Raw genomic sequence first — 18,925 nt, 5'->3', positions numbered from 1 at the left:
TATTTGGTTCTTCCCCCTACCTTCCCCATCTGTCCCCACTCACTCAAGCCAGAGACCTGGTAACACCCTTAGATCTCTCTGTGCATCAGTCACCAAGTCCTATCGATTGGATTTCCTAAATCACATCCAAATGTGTTCATTTCTGTTTCCCTCCCTCCCCAGTGCTTCCTGAATTACTACTACAGCCTCCTTCTTGTCTTGGTGCTTTTAGTCTCTCCCTCGCCAATCCATTTGCTACAAAGCTAACGTGATTGTGGGTCTCCATGCCACCACAAAGGGCTTGCTTCCAGATGAGTTCCAAATCCATGACATTCAAGACCCTGTATGATCTTCCCCCAGCCAGCTCTCCTTGCCCTCCTGTGCCCAGTGCCACACTCCACCAGGCTGAACTGGTCCAGTTCTATGACGCTCATCATCTCCTCCCTGACTCTTCCCACTGCCTCTAACCACCTCCTCCTGTTCCTTCCCATTCACCCGCAGATTCCACTCAAGTGTCATGTCTGGGGACGGCTTTCTTGGTCCCACCCACCCTGAGGGCCAGAGCCACTGTGATGATATCCATCTTCCTCTCTGATGCCCACCTTCCTCCGGACCATTGTCCAGGAGCCAGGAGCATGAGGTGACATATTTCTTGATAGTTTCAGCCAGATAGAGACATACTCAGATGTTTCCTACAGGAAACATTCCAACCACTGTAATCCCTTTGCCAATTAAGGGGTTGAGAAAGACTCTACGGGAATGTCATGGGACCCCCAAAGGTGAGAGAAGTATAATAAAACCCGAGCATCTTGGGAGGTCGTTTGAGGACATGAACTAAAAGTATATTCAGATCCCAGCAATGACATTCACAAGCTCTGCTATTGGGCATGTTACTTAATTTCAACTGTTTCATCTGAAAAATAGGGGTAATAAGTCCTACCTCATGGGCTGGTTGTAAAGACTAAGAGATAATGCAGGCAAAGGACCCTGCACAGTGCCTGGGACACAGCAGCTGCGGTGGCTAACATTAGTAGGACGGTGGCAGCAGTAATGGTATTTAGTAGCAATAATTATTCCATGCACATCAAGTCCCCCTAAGACCTTCCGAGCCATCCTCTGCACTGTTCTGCCCTGGAGGGGCTGATGGAATTTAGAGCATGTGTGACTCAGAGTTTTGAGCTTATTGCATCTAATAGCTGAAACTTCAGCTCTCTGCACATAGATATTAATCTCCACTGAAATATTGGAGAGCTTTAATTAAGGCGATCGGGCTGATTAATGATTCCCTCTGGGTGAGTGCCGAGGCACCCAGAAGTGGAGCAAGGGCTTTCTGAAACACAGGCAGAGCGATCCATCCACCAATTTGCAGATGATGCCAGGTCTTCCCAGGCTGTTGGCTCTCAAGGCTGTACCCCCATCCAGGGTGCCCATGGCTACTTTTGTAGTTATAAATATGCCCACCTATCAGAAGGAAAGACTGGGTCACCGAGGCTTGGTGATTTCTTTATTCTAACTCTTAATTCTTCCTCTGCAAGAACTGAGTAAATAGACAGGACTAGAAATGGCTGCAGGGCTTTGGAGTTAAGAAACTCCAAGTTCTCACTCCATTCCACTGTAAACTTGAATTAGATAAAGCCCCGGGACACAGGGTTCGACTCCCCCTGAACCCTGTGGTAGGTAGACCCTCCCCGGACCTAATTTTGCCCTCGGCAGTAATCTCCTCACCTTCCAGATGGGAAAAAGAGCAAAATGTATGTTTATTCAGGACCAGCACCTCAGGCCAGGCCTTGTGCTGGGTGTCGGGACTCCAAGACTGGGTGAGGGCTTTAGAGTCAGGATTTGAGTCAAAGAGTTGTTTTAAGGATTAAATAAATTAATTCATGTGCTTAGATCAGTGTTTCTCACACTGTAATGTGCATACAAATTATCTGGGGATCTTGCTAAAATAAATGCAGATTCTGATGGAGCAGGCCTGGGGTGGGGCCCCAGAAACCATCTGGCTTACAAACTCTTGGATTATGCCAGTGGTGCTGATCCAAGGACCACACTTAGAGAAGCTGACAGCTTAGAAGGCTGCCTCACTTAGCAAATGTTGTATGTGGTAGCTATAATTGTATGTGCTCAATCACTCTTTGAGGAGAACTGAGCTGAAATTTATACAGTCTAATGATAGTATATTCAGTATTTTCTTATCTCTCATTTTATTTAATCCCCATAATTCGGCAAGGCAGAAATCCCTGTCCCCATTTACAGGTAAGGCATCTTAGTTGTCTTTCATCTATCCTGGGAAGTTCTCTGCAATTACTTCTTTGACCATTGCCTCTCCCTTTCTCTCAGACAAATTAGGACTCAAACTAGACTGTGTGTAACTTCATAATCGACACCTTTCTGTACCACATTCTTTGTGATTTCTTCATGTTTTTTCCAGTTCATTAATTCTTGCTTCAGCAGTCCTAAATATGCTGTTGAACACACCCACTGAGTTTTAAATTTCCATTGTTAATTGCCATCAGTTTGTAAATTTCCATTGTTAGGCTTTCATTTCATTTCCAGAAGTACAAATTGGCTATTTTTCAGTTCCTTCTGGCCATTTTTACTCTATTACTCCTTTGCCCATATTTTCGATTCCTTTTTTTTTTCAATTCCTTCTTTTATTTCTTTAAAAACAGTAGGAATATTTCTTTTATATTCTGTATCTGATAATTCTCATCTCTGAGGATTTACTGAGTCTTTTGTCATGTATGTCGTTGTGATATTGTGATTCGTAAGAAATGTATTTGATCTTCATCCCTTCCTGGCATGGATGGAGTTCCTGCAACCCTTGGAATTTCCCAGGTGATAAGAGCAATAAAGGTGTCTTTGTTACTCCTCACAAACTTCTTCCAACCACACCTGAGTTTACTAAATTAAGGAAATGAGTTTTAGAAAACCCTCAAGGATGGAGACTAGTTGCCAGAGGAACCACCAGGTGACTAAGGGCCTGGAACTTTCAGACGCACCCTCTCGCCTTCCCCAACCTCCGGGGAGTGGGGAGGGGCTGGAGACTGAATCAATCACCAATGGCCGATGACATAATCAAGCCTCCGTAATCAAACCTGCTTATGTAATAAAGCCTCCGTAGAAAACCCTCATGGAAAAGGTAGGAGGCCTTCTGGGTTGGGGAGTACGTGGAGGTGTCAGGGGAATAGTGTAGTTGTGGAAGGAAGCTCCACGCCCTTTCCCCACACCTTGCCCTATGCATCCTTTCCATCTGGCTGTTGCTGAGTTCTATCCTTCTAAAATGAACCTGTGATCTAGTAAGTAAATTGTTTTCCTGAGTTCCATGAGCCACACCAACAAATGATTGAGCCCAAGAAGGGGGTCATAGGAACCTCCAGTTTATAGTTGGTTGGTCAGAAACACAAGGGACAACCAGGACTTGCAGTTGGCATCTGACCTATGTGGTAGGGGGAGGCAGTCTTACAGGACAAATTCCTTGACCTGTGGGCTCTGACGCTATCCCCAGGTAGACAGTGTCAGACTTGAGTTAAATTGTAGGACCCCCATCTGGCATTGGAGAATTGCTTGGTATGGGAAGTAGCCTCACACCTTTGGTAACCAGAAGTGAAGTACTGAGGGCACTAAGAGTACTAAGAAACAGAAGAGTTTTTCCTACGCAGGTGTTCCTACTGACTTTCTCAAGGCACCTTGTCTCCTTGTAAGTTGTACAATTTGTTTTTATCATGAGTCCAGAATCATAGGAATTCCATCAAGGGGAATTATTTGAGTCTGGAGAGGATCTCCATTTGCTTCTTCAGGTGTTGAGGGCTTGAATCTCTTGGGCCGGTGTTAAATTAAAAATTCTCAGGTTGTTTATTTTAAACCTTGCAAATAATGGTATTCAGGCACCATCCCCACTCAGGGGCCCGCCCAGGTCCACAGATTCACAGAGGATTCTTTCCCCCTATACTCAGGATCAAGACTTAGCTGGGACAGACAAGTTTCCTTGCATTATTCCTTTGCAAGGAGGGTTTTTCCTGGTTTACGTTTTCACTGAGAGCGTAGACCTTTGTGGATCATAGCTTCACATGGAATGGAAAGAAGACTCCAACTCTTGCCAGGCCCAGTGTCTTGCTTCCATTCATGTCTGTGGTTGCAGGTGCCTCCAGCCAGCCAACAACATCCATGCTCACTCACATACTCGCATTCCCTCTCCCACTTCGTCCCTAGTGTCTAACGACCTCTTCATTTTCTTGCAAGGTCATCTTGCATATAAAATTATGTTTCTCATGTTTTATCTAGCATTGTTAGTAGTTTGTAACAGAAGGGTTTTAGAATTTCTAATCTCTCATTTTGCCAGCACAGGAATCTCCTCTTTTACTAAACTCACAGTGCTCAATAACGATGATAAAGTGTGACACACACCACACAGCGGGCAAACTACCAAGAGTCTTTGCCTTTTTAAAGGGAATAAGAGATTGGATATTATCCACATTAAGGTGTCTTGGGGATAATATTGCTCTGGGGGCTTTACCAGTAAACAGAGGAAAATGGCATCACCAGGAAAGGTTCCATAAAGCACATTCCTGGGAGAATTTTCTTCTTGGAACAGTCATAAGAACTTGCATCCACCTGTCAGGGGGTAGTTTTTGTATACTCCATCTGAGATGAATAAAAACACTCCATTGAAGATCAATGTAATGATAATGGTTACAACAGCTTAAAGTTGCATAAAGGGCATTGTTTACAAAGTACTTCTATTATACTTATTTTGTGCCCCTTTTGACATATGTCCCAAATGGGCCCCCAGGTTAAGGAGCTGTAGGTGGGAGTACTAGGGCACCTCCTCTGGGATCAGAAACCCCCACACCAAAAACAATGTAACAAAGCCTTTTTGAAGAAGACTTTGAACAAGCCACCTGGAATCCAAGAACCTCTGCTTTTTTTCTTCCTTGAATTTAGCTTCATCATATATGCTGAAATCTATGGGGAGACTGGGACTCTTTCAGGGTCACAGGTGTTCACCAAACTCAGAGTTCTCATAGTCTTGGCCATCCCATACATTTTGCCATAGATTCAACCCAGGTCCATTGGAGTTCATGTCCAGCACCCTTCCATTCCCATTAACAGCCCATCCCCCAGGGTCTTACCACAGAGGTGGGTTATTGGGAGACACAAATCCAACAGGGAAGGCTGTGAAACTCTCTCAGTTGCCCCACAATCCTACCACACAACACAGGACTTCTCAAACAGCAGGCTCTCCACAGCCTCAGGACACCGCTAGTGCAAGGACAGTGGCCTTGTTGGATGAAACTCTAGCTCTCAGCAGACTCGTCCTAGGCACCTGGCCATCAGTGGCCCCCACTGTTGCTCCTTTTTTTTTTTTAAGTTTTATTTATTTAAGTAATCTCTACACACCATGCAGGGCTTGAACTCACAAACCCTAGATCAAGAGTTGCATGCTCCCCCAACTGAGCCAGCCAAGGCACCCCCACTCTTGCTCTTTTTGAGCAACGCAAGCATAGAAGAGCAGGTCTGGGTTGGATGGGTATTTCCAGGACTGTTGAGAATGACCTGTTGCCATGCTGTACACTCCACATAGCGCAGGATCTTTATTCTTTCATTGCTCTGATTCTTGATCTCAAAGGTAAGGGATATTCATTTATCTTTCCTTATCTAAAAATCTTTAGTTCCTCTCAATCTTGCCCAATATAAAACCCTAGGAGATTTTGGCCTTTTCCCTGACAGCCTGACATGACCCAAAACATTCCAAGGCACAGTTATAAATAATCACCTAACATTTCAATGTTGATGGTCAGTTCTTATTCCCCTTCAAAACATATCACAATTCTAATTTCAACCAGGACACAAATACTACAAAAATGTCAGGCATATACAAAAAGTAAGAAAACCAAGATCACTTAACACATATGAGGAAACTAAGGCTCAAAGCAGGTCAGGAATTTATTCCAGGTCACAGGGCCAGGACACAAGATCAGGCCAACTGTACCTAAATCTGTTAACTTTACCAGTATGCCATGTTGCTGTCACACTGGGTAGCTCACTTCTTCAACATCACTCCATTTTATGAGGAAAGATGACCCTGATATAAACTTCACGGGTAGTATGGAAAAGCCAAGATTTTACCATGATGCCATAGTTGGAATTAGCTTTATCTAAACAATGGAGAGATTAAAGAAGAACAGAAACGACAGAGAGATGGAGAAGAGACTCTTCGAGAAGTGATTACTGTCTTTTTTTTTTTAAGATTTATTTATTTTAGAGAGACAGAGAGAGAGAGTGGGGAGAAGAGCAGAGGGAGAGAATCTCAAGCAGACTCTGCACTGAGTGTGAAGCCCGATGTGGGGCTCGATCCCACGAAACATGAGATCATGACCTGAGCCTAAACCAAGAGTTGGATGCTCAACCTGACTAAGCCACCCGGGTGCCCCTGATTACTGTCTCTGATTCATTTTCTTTTATGGGTTTTTCACTTTACAGACCTCCTATTAATCTGAATTAGGGGACACACACACACACACAGGCACACACATGCACACCCCTGAATAATCTAAGAGAAATGTGTCCTAGGAAGGCCAGAGAAGTCTCTGTAAACAGAGACTTAGCATCTCCAGGGGTGCTCTGTCCTGAAGGGAGTGCAGGAGAGACACAAGAGAACCAGGCGAGGACTCTATGTCCAGATAAACCCATGGCCCAGATAAGCAGAGGTCAGATAAACAAGGCTGCCCCGTGATCAGCTGCCTCTCCTGAGCAGGGTGGCCAGGGGTCAAAGAACAAAATACGTACCTGTCCCCAGGGCAGGTTCGGTTGCTCCAATCATTCAGGCAATGGTTTATCAAGAATCTGGCCCTTTCATTAGACTGAGCCATGGACCAGGAGCCAAGAATTCAACTCTCAGCCCCACCCTGCTACTGATTCACTCACCACCACTCACAGAGGTTAGAAATGGTTGCCCATCAGCTTTGTTCAGCACCACAAGCTGATGTGTGATAAAAATTGAAGCAACAAAAACAACTGACATTTACAAAGACTGAGTTTGTGCCATATTCTTCATATATATGTTCTTGACCTGCCCACAACTCTGAGGTAGTTATGATTGCCATCTTACACATATGGGAAGTAAGGGTCAGGGCATGAGATGACCCGCCTCCAGTCACGTGGCTGGTAAGCAGTAGGACTTGGACTTGAACCCAAGTGTGTCTGGCTCAAGCACCCCTATGCCACAGTGGCTCACTGTTGTTCTCACCTTCCTCACGTCAGTTTCTTTTCCCAAAGAAGAGCAGTGGCTCCTCTAGGAGACTGGCATTACCACTGTTCTCCTCCTTCTCTCTCCTACTGCCCTTCACCCCACTGCTTACTGGGCTTTTAATGGTGGAATCTGGGGAGTAAGACCCGAATTTGAAGAGTCAAGCCCAGCAGTCTCATTCACCCATTGTGGGTTTAGGAGACTATGGGATTATTTATTTTTCAGATGATGCCCCTGTTCTCTGCAGAAGCACAGACTGAAGAGGATTCATAAGATTTTCAGACTGTGTGTTTGTTATGTGTTTTGTTGTTTCCACAGCATGCAGAATTTATGAGCATTTAAGAAATCAGCCCCCACTGCAGAGTTCCTTCAGTTCTTCCAGCTGCCAGTTCCTCGTGATGCAAAGGTGTCTCTGCCAAATCAGAGGATAGTTAAAACAAACACTCCATGGAATATTTGCAAAATCATGTGATAGGAAGCCAAGCATCCCAGCCTCAACTGCTGTGAAAACCCTAGAGTCTAGAGTGCCTGACACACCAGCAGGCTGATATCCCCTCTCACTTTCTCTCCTTTTCCAAGTCTGGCTACTGAGATCTTTCTCACATGCTCTCAGGGATCCTCAAGGGCGAGTCAAGACCTATATGTCAGTGATGCCTCTTGTACAAAACAGCATCTCCAGGACACACAGAGCCTTCCACTACGGAGTGGAAATTGATAGTAAATTCTGGTAGATTAAATGAGACAAAATGTACCATCCCCATTACTGGGTTTGGCCTAAACCAAACCCATCCCAGAGCCCAGAACAATTTCTGAGAATAAATGGTGCTTAAGGAAGGTCTAAATCTTTTGGGGGCATAACCACAACCACTCTCTACAGGTTGTGGCAAGGCAAGGAGAATTCTTTTCATGCTGGTCCTTTTACCACTTCACCACCTCTTTCAACCCACCATTGCGGGAGAACAACCTAAGGGTTACAGAACACTTATCTGGAGCTGAGACCCTGCATTGTCAATTAAAACCAGAAATCTCCATGGTGCAACTCAGAAGGAATTGAACCCTAAGAATAGAGCTATAATTGACAAGAAATAAAGTCAGCATTTTGTTTATGTAAGAAAGTCATCTTTTTGTATAACATTAATTCTCACAGTGGTGAGATGTATTTAATTTTAAGTTAGTTTAGAAGAAAACAAGCAACAAGCCAGGTTGGAAACTCTTCCCCTGCCAACATTCTGTATTAGGTTTTTCCAGAGAAACAGAACCAACAGAATATGTGTGTGTGTGTGTGTGTGTGTGTGTCTAGACAGAGAGATTTTACAGAATTGGTTCACACGACTTAGGAGGCTTAGTAAGTCCAGAATCTGCAGGGTAGGCCAGCAGGCTGGAGACCCAGGGAAGAGTTGCAATTTGAGTCTATACGTGGTTTCCTGGCAGAATTCACTTTTCTCTTGGGGAGTGCAGTCTTTTTTCCATTAAGGCCAACATTACTACTTATATTTCTCATCCCCCACCACATCCTTCATGCAGAATCAGAGTACATTCCCATCTTTGACAGAGCTAAAGGACCTAGGTAGAAGAAAAAGTCCTTTCTGATACTGAGCAAATGCCTGAGACTAGAGTGCTGGGTATATGTTAAGGGGTGGAGGGGGGGAATTGTGCCATTAGGAAGGTCCGGAGCAACAATAGAACATATGGGTCTCAATAGGACACAGGCCCCAACCATAAACCTGACAGTGAGGGCTCATGGCATAAGCAGTAGCTAGACAAGAAGCATGCCATCCAGTGCATACTATGTTTTACATATATGGGATCACACTTTTCAGATGGCTCTATAACCATATAGCCAAGAACAATCTAGATCGGTTGAGAGCTAACCAAACCCCCAGCCATGTAAATGGGCCCAGCTAACAACAGCAGAGCCTCCTAGCCAACCACCACACATGCAATTGCAATAAATGCTCAGTGTCATATGTCACTGCAGTTTTGTGACTGTTACACAGAATTTTTGTGGCGATAGCTAACTGATACACCAACTTTCCAGGTCAAGAAATGGGCTGACAAATTCAAATGTTGACAGGGAAAGTCAGGTAATATGACCCTGCAAAGAGGTAAAGTGAAGTCTACATTAAACTGGAAAATACATGCCCACCTGAAGGGGATAGCTGGTACTCAGCTCAACCAGTCATGCCACATGGAAATGTTGATTTGGTACTGCCGAATTAATGTTTCAAGAGAGATGGAGACTCAGATGTTCCTATGAAATGTGTTATTTGATATGTTTTCAATACATTTTATTTTCCTCAGAAAGCTGAGCAGTAGTAACAAAAATGCAAATAAAAACTCAACTGAGATATCATTTCTCTTTCTATCCAAAAGATTAACAAAAATCTAGAAGTTCAACAATATACTCTCTTGGTGAAGCTTTGGCCAAACAGACCCTTTCATATATCACTAGAGGGAAGGCAAAATGGTGTATGTAACCCTTATGGAGAGAATTTGGAGATATTTAGTAAAATCACATATTCATTTACCCTTTAATCCAATAATCATACTTCTTGGAATTTATCCCAAACATATATTGCCAAAACTACAAAAGAGATACATGCACAAGGTCGCTAATTGCAGTACCAATTGTAATAGGAAAGGCAGAAAACAGACAAAATGCCACAATCAGGGACTGATTGAAAAAATTATGATACATCCATATGATAGAGTACTGTATAACTATAATAAGGAATGAGGAATATCTTTATCGTCTACTATGGAGTAAGTTCCAACTTACATTGCTAAAATGATTTTTTTCAAAAAAACTAAGGTGCAGAAAAATGTGTATTGTATTCTACTATTTATGTAAGAAAGAAGGCGATATATAGATATATTTTTATACAAATTAAATATTAATTAAATTTTTCAATGGAAAATAAGCCACACAAACACTTTAAAGGGTTGTTTATAGGGGAAAGGAAGGTACAGAGTAGGTGAGAGAGAAAGAGAAGCTAGACTTATTTGAACATATTTTGGTTTTTAGATATATCTTTAATGCTATGTAATTTTTTATATAATTTTAAGACAATTAAACTTTAAAATATTAATCCCCAAATATGAAAAAACAAAAAGAATTAAGTGAGCCTAACTGTGTATCCACTTTGGTGACAAAACAACACAGAAGCTATAGTAATTTGACTACATACTTTTAGTGGAATATATCCTAAGTACAAAAAGAATTATAAAAACAACAACAGAAAGTAACTGTTTCAATAATAATATTGCTGGTGGGAGTGTGTGGGTTTGGAATTCTAAGACTGATATATGAGTAATGTGGGATAAAATTGTTGAATAATTACATGATATTCCAATTCTATCATCCATGCTGTTTTGGAGAACAAAGATTTTGGGTGTGGGAAGAAGGAAATGCATATGTTGGAAAAGTTTAAGTAAAAACCATGAAACTGAAAACTGAAAAGGAAGCATTAGTTCAAATTCATAATGTATTTTATGATGATTGATAGATACGTAGATGATAGATGATAGATAGATGATAGATAAATGATATGTAGATAGATAATAGATGATAGGTAGAAGATAGATAGATAATAGATGATAAGTAGATAGATAACAGATGATAGATGATAGATGATAGATAGATAGGTGATAGATGATAGATAGATGGTAGATAGATAGATAATAGATAGATGATAAGTAGATAGATAATAGATAAATGATAGATAGATATAGATAGATAACTATCCATATTTCCTAGTTATTTCCCCCTGAGACACGAGACACTGGAAACAATGCCAAGGCCAATAGAAATGAGTTCCCTTAGTGCTCATTTTGCGGTCTGTAGATACCACTTCTCACCAAAATGAACCAAATGTGCTTGGAGGAATAGCTAATTCCAAGTCTGGTACAGGAAATAAACAAGAAGACTAAAACATTTAATTGTATCAGAAAACAAGACAATTTTCAGACTGATGGGGTTATCCCAACTTGCAAAGGTTCCCATTGGCCAAAGATGGGGCAATCTGAGCATCAATAATAATAATCTTTAAAAAAATAATAAAATTAATAAGAATAATCATTGCAATAAATTTAAATGCATTGAATATGTTTAAATTCATGGGTTCATAATTTTTTAATAAGCTAATTGGAAAAATGCAAACATTGACTAGATGTTCCATAATACTAAAGAATCTAGAAGTAATCATGGTAATGGGGGTTATGTTTTTAAAAGAGTCCTTATATTTTAGAGGTATATATCATCACCCTAATTATCCATGGATTCTATATTTGTGGATCCCCCTATACTCACTAAAATTTATTTGTAACCCCAAAATCAGTGATCTCAGCTTTTTTGTGGTCAATCACGGACATGAGCAGAGTGGCAAAAATCTGAGTCACCTGACATGCACCTTCCCAGCTCAGGTTGGACAAAGGGATGCTCTGCCTTCTTGTTTTGGTTCTCATACTGTAAACAAATATTCTTTCTGTGGTCCATTTAATGTCACATTTTTGTGTGTGTGTGTGTGTGTTTTGTTTTGTTTTGTAATTTCACTGTTTAAAATGGCTAAATTAAGTGCTGAGGTGCAATCTGGTGTTCCCAAGGGCAAAAAGGCTGTGATGTGCCTCATGGAGAAAACACACCTGTTAGATAAGCCTCATTGAGGTTCAAGGCATAGCGCTATTGGCCATGAGTTCAATGTCAATGAATCAATAATATATATTAAATAAAGTGTCTTTAAACAATGTAAAACAAGGTTATGTATTTATTGGTTGATGAAAATGTGGCCAGAGGCTTGCAGGAAAGAACCTCACTCTCGGGGCGCCTGGGTGGCTCAGTCATTAAGCGTCTGCCTTCGGCTCGGGTCATGATCCCAGGGTGCTGGGATCGAGCCCCGCATCGGGCTCCCTGCTCCACGGGAGGCCTGCTTCTCCCTCTCCCACTCCCCCTGCTTGTGTTCCTGCTCTCGCTATGTCTCTCTCTGTCAAAAAAATAAATAAAATCTTTAAAAAAAAAAAAAAAAGAACCTCACTGTCATGTCCATTCAGTATTCACAGAGACTATATAGAACATAACAAATAACAAGACTCGACCTACCAAAATAGTAGTAGATTATATAATAGGGCAAAAATACTGTGCAATGAGAATTAGATATGTCTGCTGGGCCGGATTAGGTTTACCGGACCCAGTTCTTTGTCTCTGGTCTATTTCATTCCCCTTAACTAGTGCACAGAACAGAATCTTTTCCATTTCAGTCATTCCCCAATTGACAGACATTTGAGTTGTTTCCAGTTTTTCACTGTTAGGATCAGTGCTGCAGTGAACATCCACACAGGTGCAGAAGTTTCTCTTGAGAAGACATGCAGAAGTATAATTGCTGAATCACAGGCTATGAACATTTTACATTTTAATAGACACTGCCAAATTGCCTTCAAAGTGGCTGTACCAATTAATACTCCCACCAACGGTGTGTGCAAGTCTGGGTTTCCCACACTCTTGCCAACACTTAATTCCACAAGTATTTGGAATCTAGATCCTGTGTGAGGTTGGGGGAGTGGAGAGGAAGCAAAGCAGAATATAACCTGCAGGAGACATGGTGTCATAGGCCCAAAGACACACTGCTCATCCTCTCCAGAGAGTCACAGAACAGGATGATGGAAATAAAAAGCAAGCAAAGGATTTTCAAATCTCATCCAGTGGCTTGCTTATCTTAAACAATAATCCACAAAGATTACTTAATTAGATTTGGAGTGTTAATTTGTGCTAAGATATGACAGGTAAGGTCTAGCCCAAGACTGTATCAAGGGCAAATCCTGTTTGCTTAATTTTACAAATGAATTACATTTTTTCCTTATCCATACAAGGATAAGGATATGGATATATATTTGGCTGTGTGCATCCAAAAAATAAATAAGTAACCCTTAAGATGTGCATGCTATTTAGCCAAGCAATTATTTCCTGCATATATCTTCGGGAAATTAATCTGAAAAATTTACAAAAATGTAAGTGCAAGAATATTCATTCACAGCATTATTTAATATCCCCCAAAATGGAAAACTACCCGACAGTTCAAAAATCAGGAATTAAATAGTTAAATATCTTAATGATAAAATGTTCAATAGATTGAACTATTAGTAACTCTTACACGACCATCAGAAATGATTTATTTGGAAAAAAAAAAAAGAAATGATTTATTTGGGGCGCCTGGGTGGCTCAGTCGTTAAGCGTCTGCCTTCGGCTCAGGTCATGATCCCACGGTCCTGGGATCGAGCCCTGCATCGGGCTTCCCGCTCGGCAGGGGGCCTGCTTCTCCCTCTCCCACTCCCCCTGCTTGTGTTCCCTCTCTCGCTGTCTCTCTCTCTGTCAAATAAATAAATAAAATCTTTAAAAGAAAAAAAAAAAGAAATGATTTATTTGTCGCCATGGAAAGACATTTGGAAAGTAGTATTGTTAAAAAAAAAAAAAGCCACCAGCATCCATGTATTTGTTCATTCACTCCCCAAATATGTGCTGTGCACCTACTGTGTGCCAGGCACTATGCAGCCAAAGTCATAACAACTGCTCTCCAAGCTAAGCTGTCTTTTGCTTCTCTTGCCTGTTTTGTGAACTACATAGACAGGTTTCTCCAGCCTGGATCTGAGCAAACTACTGATTGTTTGCTATTAAGCTCCTTGTGATTTCAGAAGCACTGATGGATTGCTTCTAATTCTTACACCATGTAGGATGATGCCCCACTTGGTTAAAGTGTCTGCTTTTTAATATCATCGTATGCAGACCAGTGGGAAGAGAGTCTATCTTACCCACAGAACCAGCAGAGCAGAGTTCCTTCTCCCGACACCATTCTCTGAGGGAAGGTTCTAGAGCATTCTAGAACAGTGGAAATACCATAGCTCAGGGATGTCACAGTGCTGACTTGGGGTCCCTGTTTTGCTTTTCTGGCGCCTGACCTAACATCTTCCGGCTTCAATGCATCTACCCACATGATGAGCGCCACAGGTTTGATGTGAAGTGAGTCACGAGCATACAGATGATGCTGGGTGCACAGGAGCCACCTCCAGATATTAGGTCCTTTCTCATCCCCTATTCTCCCATCAAAGATTGTTTCTTTACAGAAGTCATTAGTATGAAAAGCAGAAGGACGCAGTACTTCAGCTGGGATGGTCATTTTCTCCTTTTTTAAAAAAGATTTATTTATTGGGGCACCTTGGTGGCTCAGTCGGTTAAGCATCTGCCCTCGGGTCATGATCCCAGGGTCCTGGGATCGAGTCCCTCATCGGGCTCCCTGCTCAGTGGGGAGTCTGCTTCTCCTTCTCCCTCTGCCCCTCCTCCTGCTTCTGCTCTCTCTCTCTCTCTCTCTCATGCTCTCTCGTGTGCATGCTCTCTGTCTCAAATAAATAAATAAAAATCTTTTTAAAAAAAGAGTCTGTTTTATGGTTTGCCATCTCTTCTTCTCTGTTCATCTGTTTCATTTCTTAAATTCCACATATGAGCAAAATCATATGGTGTTTGTCTTTCTCTGACTGACTTATTTCATTTAGCATAATACACTCTAGCTCCATCCACATCATTGCAAATGGCAAGATTCCATTCCTCTTGAGCTGAATAATATTCCATTGTATATGTATACACCACATCTTCCTTATCCATTTATCAGTTGATGGACATTTGGGCTCTTTCCATAGTTGGGCTATTGTATATAATGCTGCAATAAACATCAGGGTGCATGTACCCCTTTGAATCTGTATTTTTGTATACTTTGGATAAATACTTGGTAGGGCAATTGTTGGATCATAGGGTAGTTCTATTTTTTTTTAAGATTTATTTAATTATTTTAGAGAAAGAGTAGGGGCAGCAGAGGGAGAGAAAAAGAAGCAGACTCCCCACTGAGCACAGAGCCTAACAGGGGATCATGAGATCACGACTTGAGATGAAACCAAGAGTCAGACCCTACCAACTATGCCACCTAGGCACCCCAGGGTAATTCTACTTTTAACTTTTGAGGAACTCCAAACTGTTCTCTGGAGTGGCTTCACCAGTTTGCATTTCCACCAATTTTGGTTCTCATACTGTAGCCTAGTTGGAAGAAGGTAAGCCTAGTTGCAAGAAGGTAAGCCTGGGTCTGCTGGGAGCCACTGTGCTGAGAAATTCCTCCTGGGGAGAAAGCTCAGCCAAGTGATGGGAAGAGAGAGACCAAGTCCTAATAACACTGGATGAGTGCACTGGGTCCAGTCTTACCTGAAACCAAATCTATGCCTGGATTCCAGTTATATGAGGCTAAATCAATATCCACAGCCTCCCTCTCTCCTTTCTCTTTCATTTGAGGCTACCCCTAAAGAAGACCCTGAAATAAGGATTCATATGCAATAAAGAGTTTATGTGAGAAGCAATCCCAGAAAACACCAGTGGGGAAATGGGGAAGTAAGACAAGGAGAAGAAGGTACATTATTGAGCAGATAAAGGCCAGCTTGGGCTGAGTCCCACTCAGGAACTCCAGGACACTTTTTTTTTAAGTATTTTATTTTTAAAGATTTTATTTATTTATTTGACAGAGAAAGAGGGCCGAGAGAACACAAGCAGGGCGAGTGGCAAAAGGAAGGAGCAGGGAGCCTGATGTGGAGCTCGATCCCAGAACCCTGGGATCATGACCCGAGCCGAAGGCAAATGCTCAATTGACTGAGCCACCCAGGCACCCTAGGAACTCCAGGACACTTTGTGGAGCACACAGTTCAGAGCCATCCTGCCCAAGGGGCAAGGGAGCTGGGGTATTGACACACCTCTCCTGCCTGTCACAGTGTCAGGTTACTCCCACAGGGCATTGACGACCCTTCACTTCCAGCCCACATGAGAATGCACAAAGCAGGCCCCTCGGGCAGCCATGGGGGCTGACAGTCGGCAAACTGGTGTGCACCGCACCAAGGGGCAATGAGGGATACAGTACCTTTTTTTTTTTTTTTTGCAGGGGTGGCTGGGGTCTGGGGCAGGTTAAGCTAAGCTTCCCGCCATTTACAAAGGAAAAACATCCTGACTCATATATGTGATCCTTCCACCCAGGTCAGAGGAATCCTAGAAAGTGGGATGAAGTAGCCCTGGATCCTTTCCTTGACCTAACCCCATCCCAGATGTGACACCATCCTGGTTACAGAAGAAACTCTTACCAAGGATAACATTGATGGCCTGCACCCCCACTGGCATGGCCAGCTTGTCCACTGAGACACCACAGAGTGGTAGAAGGGGTCAACCCGGTACGCTTCCAGAGTTAGCAGGCCCTCCGGGAAATTGTACCATGCCCCATGGCTCTCTGCTGCATCGGATGTCCTACAACCCAGGCCCGGCCCCGGGCTCGGGTGACCACCCACAGCCACCGCAATGGGCCACCAGCAGGCCCAGCAGTCCCTTGGCACCTGCCCAGAGCAGCTGTCATGAGCTTATATCTTCAACATGCTTCCCACCAAGAGAGCTGGGGAAAGCCCGGCCCCCAGCCCTCCCGTGCAAAGCCTGAAGGGTGGGGGCCAGGAACCCAAGCTGTAGTCATAGCAGGTCTCTCCCCCAACACCGAGGGACACCTGGGATGGAGGGAGGAAAGGGCAGCACGTGTGTCTTCTATCAGTTTGCTTCAAGGTGATAAATACCTTTTGTTTCTATTGTGAACGAGATCTTTCTTTTCCATTATTTTTTCTAAGTGGTTACTGTTGGAAATAGGAAACCTATTGATTTTTGTACATTTATTTTGTGACTGGTTGCCTTACTGAACTCTCATTATTTCTAATAGTTTTTCAGTTCAATTCTCCCAAAGGAGAAAAAAAAGTGTGGACGATGTGACAAAACTGACAAAAACGTGTGAAATCGGTCACCATTCTATTTGTTCTGAGACGTGTAAAAAATCAAGATAGAAGCAAAATCCCACTGGTGCTACATGAGTCATGTGTCCCCGCCCCACCCTCCCCTACCATTTCAGTGCCCCTCCACCTCACTGTCCCTGGGAAAAGGCCACACTCCCATGTGGTAAAGACAGTCTTTGAAAATCAGACTCAGAAAAGTCCCTGCCAGCCAGGGGCAGGTGTCTTGGCTGCGGGGAGAGGCCCAGGACAGGGTCTCTCAGACTGGCTCTCTGAGACTGCCCCCAGGCTGGGGTCCCTCACTCCAGCCCCTTGTCCGGCTTCCACTCAGCCCCCCTGCAAGCAGCCTTCAGCCCTAACTGAGCAACGACTATGTGCCAGGTCTGGGAATGTCCTTGGACACAAGGTTTAGTCACTTCCTCAGTCTTTCCAACTAGAACATTCTGGCAGATGCGCCAGTTTTGTTTTACCAGATTGACCGTGGGTACTCTTGGACAGACGTTTTGTTACCGACTCAGGTTTGCCTGTCTGGGAGGTAGCAACACACCCAATACCTTGCCAAGGTGGCCTGCCATCCCCTTTATGCATGCTGTGTGGCCCTCCACTGGCTTCTGTGTGATCTCGCTTCTGAGGGACTGCCCTCAGGCGGCCAGAGCAGCCTGCCCACACCAGCAGAGATATGAAATGCCTGGGAGTTAGCCTTGCCCCAAGGCGGCCCTTAGCCAGTGCCTGACTGGTGCGGAGTCTCAGGCTCCCGGGGCTGCCCTGTGGGGCCAGGACGAAGCCAGCCCTGGGGGGCTGTGCCTGAGCTCTGCCCTGCCCCTCGTGGGTTCCCTGCCTCCCTGACCAATCCCCTGTGGAGCATGTCTTCAGTGCATCCCATGCACACGGTCCTCACCTCAGGGTTTGTTCTGGGGAATCCAGCCTAAGACACAGAGTGAGCATCTGACTCCCATTTCCTCATCTGTCAGGTTGGCCTCATTAGAAAGTCTCCTGAGAAAATGAGTAGGATTTTGTCATGGACTGAATTGTGTCTCCCATCCCAAAAATTCCTATGTTGAATCCCCAACCCCCAATGTGACCGTATTTGAGACAGGGCCTTTAAGGAGGTATTCGGGGCTAAAATGAGACCGTTAAGAGTGGAGCCCTGATCCAATGGGATTAGTGTCCTTAGAAAAAGAGACACCATGGGGCGCCTGGGTGGCTCAGTCGGTTAAGTGGCTGCCTTCGGCTCAGGTCATGATCCCAAGGTCCTGGGATTGAGCCCCACATCAGGCTCCCTGCTCAGTGGAGAGCTTGCTTCTTCCTCTCCCTCTCCCTGCTGTTCTGCCTACTTGTGCTCTCTCTCTCTCTGTCAAATAAATAAAATCTTAAAAAAAAAAAAAGAAAGAAAAAGAGACACCAGAGAGCTCACACGCTCTCTCTCTGCCCTCCGGGCACCGAGGAAAGGCTGTGTGAGGACACAGAGAGGTGGCAGCCACCCGCAAGCCAGGTGAGGAGGCCTCAGCCTAAATCTGAAGTTGCCAGCGTCTTGATCATGGACTTCCAGCCTCCGGAGCTGTGAGAAAATAAATAGCTGCTGTTTGTCTGTTGTTTGAACCACCCAATCTGTGGTATTTAGTTATGGCAGCCCAAGCTGACTGAGGGAGTCCTTCACCGGCGCTCTGGCTGGGATGCTGGAACGGCCTCCTGCCTCTCATTCAAGTGACCCATCACCACAAAACAAAATTACAAGCAAGTGAGATAAAACCGAAGCCATAGACCAGAGGCTGGCCCGTTTCTCCTGTAAAGAGCCGCACAGTAAGTACCTTGGGCCTCACAACTATTCCCTTCTGCGTGGTGGTGCAAAAGCAGCCAGACAGTATG

At 43.8% G+C, this 18,925-nt stretch overlaps 1 long non-coding RNA gene across 1 annotated transcript in view; it reads right to left on the bottom strand.

Annotated features, from left to right (window-relative positions):
• Nucleotides 1-17,982, bottom strand: part of LOC145717106 (uncharacterized) — a 42,661-nt gene extending 24,679 nt beyond the window's left edge. The window contains exon 1 of the long non-coding RNA XR_014140135.1: nt 17,958-17,982. This is a non-coding gene — a long non-coding RNA (uncharacterized LOC145717106). The remainder of the gene's footprint in view (nt 1-17,957) is intronic.
• Between the last annotated feature and the right edge of the window lie 943 nt (nt 17,983-18,925).

The sequence above is a fragment of the Leptonychotes weddellii genome, chromosome 1 (genome assembly GCF_054177405.1).
Source record: "Leptonychotes weddellii isolate Sample4059 chromosome 1, ASM5417740v2, whole genome shotgun sequence".
NCBI classification, from domain to species: Eukaryota; Metazoa; Chordata; class Mammalia; order Carnivora; family Phocidae; genus Leptonychotes; species Leptonychotes weddellii.
This window is presented reverse-complemented; position numbering and strand designations above follow the sequence as displayed.